This window comes from Coturnix japonica, chromosome 2, assembly GCF_054131305.1.
Source record: "Coturnix japonica strain WE chromosome 2, WE-NBRP24, whole genome shotgun sequence".
Lineage (NCBI taxonomy): Eukaryota > Metazoa > Chordata > Aves > Galliformes > Phasianidae > Coturnix > Coturnix japonica.
The window spans coordinates 37,329,632-37,340,788 of NC_140664.1; the positions used below are offsets into that span (position 1 = coordinate 37,329,632).

Genomic DNA, 11,157 nt, shown 5'->3' on the forward strand with positions numbered 1-11,157 from the left:
GGCCCGAACTAAATGTGAAGGATGATGTCTAGATCCAGTTGCATATTCATATTCCACCTTGCTTCAATCTTTGTAACATCATCATGTTGGAATGGGAAAAGCCAGACTCTAGATCCAAGGATATAGTCTATCTTAAGGATTAGCATAAACCCTTTTTAATGAAATGTAAAACATCCTACCAATCAGCAAGGCACAAGGTGGATGCAAACATAATCATCAGAAATTTACCTCTCTTCATTGATGTTCTACTTCTTTTGACAACACTAATTTCACATGAAATGAAAAGAAAGTAGTGCTAAACAATATCTCAGCACTAGAGAAGAAAGAGATGCGGAATAAAGATTGAGTTCCAGCAGCAACCTTTCTGAAAATCCTTTACCTTGATTAAAAGTGGGTAGGGAAATTCGTGATCACAAAAGCATTTGTGTTGCTGATCTCCCATACTTGCTATTTTTTGTTTAAAACTTCAGTTAAAATGCAAAAATATCTGATATTTAGACTGAATGGACGTTTTGAATTCAATATATTGAATGGACATTTATAATTCATTATGTTGCCAATGGTATCAGCTGTTTCTCGTAAAAAAATCATGAGATTAAACCCAAACTATATTGCAGCAATCTTTTTTTTTTTTTTTTTTTTTTTTTTTCCCTATTTTTTTTGAATCATTAAGGTCAAAATAATGTGATGTGTTTATCCTCCCCTACTCTAGCTGGCAACTCTCCTGCTTCCTTTCTCCAACTGGAGGGGGAGGTGAGAGGCTGCTTTGCATTGTCTGGCAGGGGACATTTGTCTCATGGGAGAAAAAATGCCTTCCTACAGACCACAAAAAAGTCTCAGTAGACAGGATATACAGCACACTCCGTGTAAACTTCATTTTGATGTAATGAAGTGAGGCTCGTGAGGCACATCACTTCATGTGTTGCTAAGTTTGCTCAGGCGTACTCCAAGGACCTAAGCCCATCTGGGGCCACACAGTAAGGAAAAGGCTGAAGACTGCAGACTTCCGAGTGCAAAACCACCTGGTAGATGCTGGATGTTTAAACCAAACTGTCCCGCATAAAGGTACAAACTATTTCAGGCCATATGGATCTCAGTGGCATCAATGCTAGAAAATAAGTCTAGTAGACTTAAATAGGTATTGATAGAACTATGGAGAAGCACACACAGAGGACTGAAAAGGATACAGCCCTTACAGTCTTAGACAGTTAAAAACATAGTTAATCCAGAAAACACGACATTTTAGGAAGCTTTCAATCTAGGAAAAAGAAAAAAGCCTAAAAAATTCAACATTGCTTTTTACCAGAGGAAAGGAACAGGAGAATTGCTGTCCACAGCTCTAAATCACTTCTGCCTTCCATATTAAAATAATACAAACAAACTACTTCTTGTTGCCCAGTTCAGTGAAGTCTGATTAAGTTGGAACAAGTCAGTGTTCTTATCAAAGTCAGTGCATATTGTGGAGCTTGACAAAAGGGATACAGAATTGAAGTGAATTAGCTATGGAAAACACAGAGGACACATCTTGTCGCAAGTGTCTGTGGTTTTTTTGCATACTTCTGCCTTCTCTCTGATAGTCCAGGTAAATCAAGTATTTAAAATAAAACAAAATTTAAAAAGCAAGAAAAAACCTCAGTGAGATTTTAATAAAGATTTTAATGACCAGAGTTCAACAAGATGTTTGTTACTCCAGCAAAGATTTATGCCAGCGAAAGCCAACTTAGGTCTTCAATATAAACCAAATTCCCCTATATTTAGCTGAGGTTAGAGGATTCAGTATCAGATTCACATGATTCCAATAGCTGAGAGGATGGAATCTATAACATATATTTCTCTCCCTATAATTCTTGTTGACTTGACATAGTACCACTCCCTCCTAACGTACTTTTATTTCCCCAAAGCTTGAAATTCTAGTGAGAGCTGTAATAGCATCTCAATCCAACAGCTTTCTGATTGTTCCCTCTTCATATAATGATTTCCCTGAGTTCTGTGCTTCCTTGACAGCTCTTTCTCATTACAGAGCTCTACCCTACCTCATTATTCAATATCCTATATTGTCCCTAAATGCAGAAATCTCTCCTTCCCCCACTCCAAATCTCAGTAGGAGCCCATGACTCATTTTTATACTCTCTCCCCAGGAGCCCTTAGTTTCCCAGGTGCATTTCATAAGGGAGAGTGCAAATGGTTGCTTAGGCAAAAACATCTTTCAGGTGAACACATATAAAGGCAGCAGACGGGCAGCACTGAAGGACTGGATTTATTTGCTTACCTTTCCTATTGTTTACTTATTCCCAAATCTAATTCCCTCCACAGGCTGTAAGACCAACTCCTCCAATTCCTCTTGTTTTATTTTCACAGTTGCCTTCTGCTTTCCTACATCCTCTTCCTTCTTAATTTTAGCATGCTTAGGAGGAGCAAATCGCCCAAAGAGATTCCTAGGGGGAAAGTCCTGATGTAGCTATGAAATACATAAAGAGAAGCTTGTTTGCTCAGCTTATTAAGAGGGTAGAAACTTCGCCAAGCTATAAAGAGCAAGAGTGTTACTGCTTGATCATGGACAGCTGCTTCATGCTGCTACAAAACCCAGCTTTACTGAATATTTGAGTTATGGCCCCTTTTTCATAACTATTCTGTAGATGATTGTGAAAATCTCCAAAGTAACAGCTTAAAACACGATATGTACTATTCTTCTTTTCCTAAGGGAGTTGCTATGTTGTTCTTAAGGTATTTTCCTTATAGCAGCCCTGGTTCACAAGATGGGAATCAACAGCTCTATTGTCTCACTTGAATTCTCCTTTTACTTGCTCCATGGTGTCACGGTTGTTCTGCATTCTCTGTGGCTCCTCTGATGCAATTCCTACTGTATCATAAAGGGATTTATGTTCATTGGTGCTTAATTTCCTGTCATCTATTTACATGGGTCTTCTTAAAAACACTCTACTCAGGTCAATACAAAATGATCATGTTTTCCTATCAAATTTCCTTGCTATTAGAAAACAGTGATGAAGTTCCTACATGAACAAAAAGGACTTGAGCAATTTCTTTTTCCAAATCATCAAATCAATTAATTCCTTCATGCTAAATTATTACAGAAGTTGAACTCATAGGGCTAGATGGGGACTTCTACTTCAAGCTGAGAAGACACCCTATCTGAAATCAGTGGTGGTATTATGGTACTGTTATTTCTTCCTGTTCCCACAGCTGGCTCCTGAAAGGCACAAGGCCTTGCAGAGGTGTGAAAGAGGAGACTGTGAACAAAAAGGAAAGGAGGAGGCCCTCTGTAAGAGCAGCTGGAGAAAGAAGAAGCATCTAACTACACTGGGGAGGCTGTGCTGGCTGCCTGCAGCTCTCTCCTAGGAGTCTGCACAGGTGCTGTGCGCACTGCGGCTGGAGGCTGATGGCCCAGTGATGGATCACATGCTGCAGCCTGTGCTGGTGCTGATCTCCAGGTGGAAGCCCCACCAACATGGGGGCCTGTGAGGCTGCGGGAGCACAATACAGATGCACGCAGCAGGAGAAGATGGATGAGGTGTGTCTCATCAGAGGTGTGAGGGATGCAGTATTCCCTCAGGCAAGCAGACACACACAAACTGTGCTGGCCTGCTAAAACCTCGGTCAAATATAGCTCTTTTATAAAGCAGTTTTATGAAGCACTTCACAATGGAGCTTAATGCTATTCCTTGTATTTCACAGACTGGGCAACAGGGGCACAGGTAAATGAAAGGGCTTGACTCAGATCGCCCAGAATACATGTTGCAAGGCCAGGAACTGATGCCAGCTGTAGTCTGCTGCCTACAGATGTCTTTGGTACAAGTTTATCCATCCTGATCCATCATGTGTAAGGACAGACGTTTTACAAGCAACCTTTCCTAAGAGGATTTTTTTCTGTTGTTATTATTCCTCTTAAAATAATCCTGCAAGTGAATTCACAGGCATGAAACTCCATTTAAATAATGCTATATTGACAGAACCTGACACAAAGCCTGGAAATTCAGAGTTATCATTGGCATTCCCTGCTGAAGTCGAGTCCCTGTGCCTTCTATTTTCCACACAAGCATTAGTGTCAGTCTTAAGTGTGGATTTCCTGAATTTTTCAGCCTATGTCACAACCTTCACTTTATTTAAACGCAGATTTTTTCCTGCAAATATCCACCGAACATGTCACCGGAATTATAGTGTCATTTTGCTGCATCCCAAGTAAGATCTGCACATAAACCATTCAAATCTTGATTCAAAGGTGTAACCAAACCCGGTGAGTTTCCTTAAAAAGAAAAAAAAAAAAAATTCTGCTGGAAGGAAAAATTGAAAAACAAACAAATGTCTTCTGTGCACATTAACTTGTTCTGCTTCTGCAAAGACAGGAAGTGCAGATAGGTCATTCACAGCCATATATCTAAGCAAATGCTGTTTTGCAGATAAACCCCCCTGGAAGATCTGTCGGGGCTTCCATCCTTGTGCTGAATTCTTGACTGTGCTGAGCCAGCTCAGCAGTTACAGCTCCTGGTGCACACAGAAGGGATATGTAGAGTCAATATGGGCTATACTGAGAAAATGAAAGAAAGGGGGAAGGGAGTAAAGGAAAGAAAGAAAGGAAAAAAGAAAAAAATGGAGGAAGGGTGGGGGGAGAAAAAGGAAAAACAAAGGAAAAGAAAAGGAAGGAAGAAAAAATAGTTCTTGTTTGCTTGTTTGTTTTAAAGAGAAAAGGCAGGGAGAGAAAGGAAAAACGGAAACGCTGTATTTTACTGTCAACCTGCCGTACCCTCCCCTGGTACTTAATGGACATATATCCAGATGTATAGCATGATGTTGAGTGCCTGGATGATATGGATGCACAAGAATTTGTATGCAAGTAGATTTGTTTTAAGACACTGGGACTCAACATGCATATCACACCTGCACCCATGCATTCTGTGATGTGCACCTGACAGAAAACGGCTAGGGATCACAAGGATTATGCCAGCAAAGCACATTCTATGTCAGGAATGAAATTAGCCATCCAGCCCCATCTGTGAGGTGCTGTGGAAGAGGGTGATCGGGGGTCAGGACAGAGGTTGATCCTGAGAAGTCAAATCTGGATCCTTAGTGCAACATAAATAATCCATTCAGCTTTGCTGTTACACACCTCTAATGCATTCATAGTGCATAGATGCTCTTTTGAGCATCCTTTAACTTTGGCATTTGGTCTAAATTCTACTGCTTGAAAGTATGCAAGACCACTCAGCTGCATCTTGCACAGGACCAAAGACATCAACAGGGCTATGCTTCTTATAGCTTCACTGAGCCCTGTCCCACATCTGGTCACACCAGAATCACAGAATGACCCGAGTCCTAGGGTCTTAGGGAACTACTTCTTCATCTGCAGATGCTGCCCAAACACACAAACCCCCAAGGATTTATACATGGCAAGGTCTTACACATGGGCAGAGTCTGGGACCTGCTGGTACATATAGCAAGCATACTCACATATTGTACTTGCACAGATTGTATTTGTAGAGATGGACACAACCAATAGTTCCTCATCACATTTGCCCACATCCTGTCATTGCTCATGGGCCATTAAATTAAAGTTGTCACTATTCAGAATTGGTAAATTGCAATTTTTAGATGCTATTTCAGTTTGTCAGAGTTCTTCTTGTTGCCTATTTCCCAGCTTCTCAAAAAACATAACTTTAAAAGTTACAGGAATTGGCAGAAGACTGGGAAGATTATATCTTTCTTTGTCTCAGACATTTTAAAACAAAATACCAGATAAAGGCTTTTTCTATCACTTGCACAATTTACAAAGTCTGTATGAAAAACTACAGGATAGGATCTAGTTCATATAATCCTATTTAAGATAGAAAATCTTAAAGCGATTATCACATATTTTACATGTAAGTTCACCATATACAGTGGCTATCTTAAAGTTTGGTAGTGAGGCTGCAATGCTGAGATCAAAGCTGTATTCAAAAATCTTTTAAGAAGAATCTGAAGATAACACAGGGTTTACTTGGTTTGCATAAACAACTGCCTTCATGAAATCTAATCAGTTAGTAGTCCTGAGATGATGCTCTACTTTTATAAAGCTGTCTTTGGCAATTTGCTCTCATAGAAGAAAGCTTAACTAACACATCATTAGACCTGATCACTGAATTGTCTGTTCTCAGTTGAGAATCACATTCTTCCTCATTAAAAATAAATAAATGGAAATATAAATAAATAAATAAATAAATAATGCTGTAAATCCATAAAGATAAAAAGACAAAAAGACCCCGGACTTAGGACAGCATAGATTTTGACTTTGTCATTTCTACAACACACCCCAGAACCATGATCCATAGTTTGATTAACAAAATTCGGAAGGGTAAGAGGCTGTCAGAGGCCATGACAGAGGCCATGACAGAGGCCAAACACTGCTAACAACTGTGAGAAGTGTGAAGAAAGAAGTGGCCATAGCCATGAATGTAGCTCATTTTTTTGATGCTTCATGCACAGTCTCTGCCTTGCAAGTGAGCAGCTGGTTCCTGCACACAGTAGTAGGGAGCAGTCAGATTGGCAGGAACAAGACTCCTCATCTTGGAAACACCACCTTAAAATGACATACTCGGGTTTCAACATTTCTAAGGACTGTGGAACCACCAGCCAGAAAGCAGACAGCATCCATTAGCCAAATTCAAGACACCTGCAGGAAGATCGTGAACTCCCAGACCCAGATCCAGCTGCCCCTTGGCACCCATACCAACCCGGCTCTTCTTGCACGCCAGAAGACCCAATGATAACGAGCAAGGGAGGCTCCTAGCTGTAAGGCTGGGGAAAGAAGAAATGGCAGAAGGTTTTTTAATCTGTGGGATAGTCTTTTCCTCAATACACAATGTTGCAAAATCCAGTTTCATGCTTTTCCAATTAGTAACCCGCATGCAACACTTGTTCCCAAAATTACATCGGAAAGACTTAAGGACATGATGCATAAACACGCGCATTAGAACGTAAAGGCTGTACCCAAAAAGGTAGAAAAAAAATACATTTTTTTTTCTCAAAGCCAGAAACTTTGACATCACATGTATGCATAAGAGATTAAGCGAAATGCCAAAAGTAACAGTTTCAATTGGATTTCATTACTCTGTGATGAGGTTGTCTTCTGTTATTTTTGGTATAGCTCTTAATGAGCTGAGCAACCATGCCAGTCTAATAAGTATTTGGTTTTAAACCTTTCTTTCGTTTAGAAAAAGAATAATTTAATTTTTTTAAATGACAATTCAGTCTGAAGAAGTGGCTGAAAAGGCTGTTTTGGGGAGCAAAATGTTTCTTTTTGTGTTTACATTCTTGTGTACAAGTGGGTTATGTTGGTGACCTCCATAACATTTCCTTTTTTTTCCTTTTCTTTTTTTCCTCTGGATTTCCGTGAAGCATGAACTGTTTTTTTTAATGGTCTGGAACTAGAAGTTTCAGGGGGTGGAGGTGAAGAAAATGGGAGAGAGGAAAAATAACTTCACACTTAATACCTGATAGGGTGGGTCATTTTTACAGAATGGAATATGATTTTTTTTTTTTTAATTTCTTCACTGAGTAAAATACATTTGTCCCATGTTCCTTACACCTCATTCAGCCATGAATGTCTCCTTTCTTCACGTACGCTGGAGAAAGATGTCTTCACTTTGGAAAGGACTAAGTTAGACAAACAAGGAGGAGATTCTCCAGGCATGAGATTGCTTAACAAAAATTGCATATTTCATAACTGAAATGAAAAATCATAAGGACCTCTCCATGTCTCTGCATGAATTCTTTGCCTAAATGAGTGCCACATGTCAGGGCTTCTCATGGAGAAAGGGGAATTTTTCTTTCCAAATCTTACATATGGTTCGCAGTCTAAATCAGACAAAGATAAAAACACAGCAAAACTATGCACAGTTTCATTACGGGTGCTGTTAGGACATTAATGGTACCTGTTTATCAGAAAAAGGAATTTTTAAAACCTCAGAAAATAGCCACTTGTAGCCAGTAGGCCTAGTATTTGCTTTCCCATTGAGATTATTTGTGGTGAAGTAGCATGTCATCTCATTAAAGCATGGTTTCATTCCCACTTCAGATAATTTTCCGCATGCTGCAAGTGATAGGCAACATGAGACTTGAAAATCCATAAACAGTCAGCTTTCAGTATCTCCACAACCTTGTCATTCCCAATTTCATGGAAGACTTTCTAATGTTGTCAATAGAATGAAGCTACTCTGCAACCAGAGACCCTAGATGAAGGAACTGAAGTGCAAAAGATGGCAGGATTAGGTCCCCATGTCTCTTGGCTTACTTCCTTCGACAGCTTCTTCACAGAATCCTGGAAGTTCTTGGAGGAAAATACCTCTCGTCTAAAAAGGAAAAAAACAAAGTTACTAAGAGGAATTTTTTCTTTTAATAATCAGTGTTTGAGAAGTAGGACTATATAACTAAGAACACACTATCTTAAAATCCTCATTGGTGACACCAATATCTATTTTTCTAAAATCAAATTCATGTCGATATTCCTTCAGATCTACCCAGAAATAAAAGAAAATACTTCTTGTACCTCTTGTTTATTAAATGACTTTTTCTTCTTACCCTGCATTTCAGTCTTCCAGGAATAGTCTGGCATACGCACGGGTGTCTGTTATAAATGGAGATTAATAAAGCTTATGTTTTAAAGAAGTTTAATAAAGTCCAGAACAAATTAAACCAGAAGTAGCACAACAAAAAAGCCTATTAATATAGCTACACCAGGGACCTCTTAAAGACACATAGCTTTGGTGTATTCCAAGTTTCATGTCACACAGTACTTTGAACAAGATGTGGGTTGAAAAGGTTTCATAATGCATTTGGTTCTCAGTAAATCAGTTGTTAATTTTTGGGTTAGTTTCGACTGAAATTGCCAAATGATCATCATTGTTCCCAGTTTGATTGCTAGAGCATTTTATTCCCTTATTAGTTGTGTATTTCAGGGCATAAAATGATACACAATGGGTTCTGTTTAATCTGCTTCCACAGAGTCAGGTAGTAAGTTTAATTATACTAATAATAACCCTCACCACTAGGAAATGTTTCTTCCTCAGTGCAGTACTTTTACCTTCAAGGACCACCCAAAGTATTTCATACTAATAAGAAAATATACTATTACATTCACATTAGTCATTTGTGAGTTTGCAAGTCAAAGAGTAGAATACGATGTAGATACATCTCTGGGATGAGAAAAAGGAGAAGAGAAGGAACAATTTAGCCACAATATTTTAAAATATTTAGGACACTTCACAGAATTTGAGACAAATTACAATTACATGAAACAAAATGCTGAGCTAGTTGGTCTGGATTTTCAGAAAGGTGAAAGTTTCATTAAATTTTAATTAGAGTTCAGAAGAGAAAAAAAATATCTTCTAATTATCAGTAATCATTCACAAACAAAATCATGTAAAAGAATGAAAAGACAGTATGTTCATATCTTATCATTAACACACTAAGCCAACAAATTAGTAGCCAATGCATTAGTAAGCTAGCTATTTACAGTTAGCCATGTAAAGCTAAATCCACAGATGGGTGTAGGTATAGTGACTCTCCCTTTTCATACAGCTAACTTTTGGTGTCAGTGAAATCCACTGGATTGGCAAATCTGAGTCAGTTGCCTTACATATGTCCCCTAGCTGCGACAAAGGATTTGGGCAGCATGAAAGTAGGGTCACAGGGCAACATACTGTCCATCCTCCAACCCTACTACAAGCATTGCAGCAAGCAGTGTGAAACTGGACTCTGTCATCTTGTGCTACACACTCATGTTTTTCACCTGTATGTGCACAACAGGTTTCTCTTCAATCACAGCTTGAAGGTGCATCAGCATAATCCATCTTGTAGACAAGACTGTGAGCAGCAGGCTCTCTTCCTGAGTACAAAGATAAATGATGGAGTGCTATATTCTTCATATGTCTCAAAGCCTTGATTTAAACACAGCTTATAGCACACAAGGAATGGCAAGAAAGAAAAAGCAAGACAAAGAAGAGGAAAGATGCAGATGATGGCCAGAGAAGTGTATGTAACACGAATTTCTTTCCTGAAACATTCATATACATGTAACAATTGATATATACTCTTTACGAATCTTCACCAGACTCTTGGAGGTTCTTCTCAGCTGTCCATTGAATTCTATGGAGTTTTCCATCCTCTGATATCTCTGTTACCAACCTTCCCTCAAATACTCTGGATCAAGCACCTTCCCTCTCATCACTGCTAGTATTTGAATGAGACGAGCAGGTCACTGACTCTAGATTGTCCTGTCTATGTTCCTTTTACTCAGACTACTTGCCTAAGTTGGGTATTTGTCTCAGATGCTTCATAGCCCAGCTCTCTGCACAACACCATAGCATGTGGATACAGGTCAAATGGGAAGTATTAGAAAACACAGTGCATATATGGAACTCCTTTGCTGTTAAGGTCAAATTTTTACCCAAAGAACATATTCATCAAAAACAGTATTCCTGGAAATCGTTCTCCATTTGATACTGAAGACCCTGTTCTGCCACGTAGAACAGAAGAAAATATATTGTAAAAGATGTCAAAAGATGATTTGAAGAAATATATATTAAAAAAAAAAAAAAGAAAAAAGAAAAAAAAAATGGAATATATTGAGTTCAAGCTAACCCTGATACGATGTGCATGCAACCTATTCTTAAACATCTCCATTATAGCAGTTCTACAGCCTTCTTAAATATTATATTTGAGAGCTCTGTTATCTTTACAATCAGGAAATTTTTTCTGAATATGTTATTTAAATCACCCTAGGGTATAGTTTATTCTTTTCCTCTTTTAGATATCTTTCATGCATTTAAATACTGAGTCTCTTCTCGTTCTCATCTTCCAGTTAAATAAATCCAATATTTCCAGTCTTCCCCATATCTCAGATTTTCTAGACTAGTCTGGACCCTTCTCAACTGTTTTGTATCTTTCTTGGTGTGTGGTACCCCAAATGGTCATGAAACTCCAGCTGACGCCTTGAGAGAAGGAGGGAGTAGAAGTTTTCTTTCAAAGACCAACACAATGAAGTTTCCTTACTTCACGATGAAGTATGGGTCTTGGTGAGTGAGGCTAGCACAGCTACAGTAAGGTTTTCAAAAGTTCTAAGCATTTGCTCAACTCCATTTTCTTACAAATATTGTAGAAAGGCTGGTA

General features: G+C 38.7%; 1 long non-coding RNA gene across 1 annotated transcript; it reads right to left on the minus strand.

The window, feature by feature from the left end:
- Positions 1-6,787: 6,787 nt before the first annotated feature.
- Positions 6,788-9,874, minus strand: LOC146761773 (uncharacterized). Its single transcript, XR_014942542.1, has 3 exons — positions 9,779-9,874; positions 8,569-8,614; positions 6,788-8,339 (listed from the first exon to the last, which is right to left on the minus strand). It is a non-coding gene; the product is annotated as an uncharacterized LOC146761773 (long non-coding RNA).
- Positions 9,875-11,157: the final 1,283 nt, after the last annotated feature.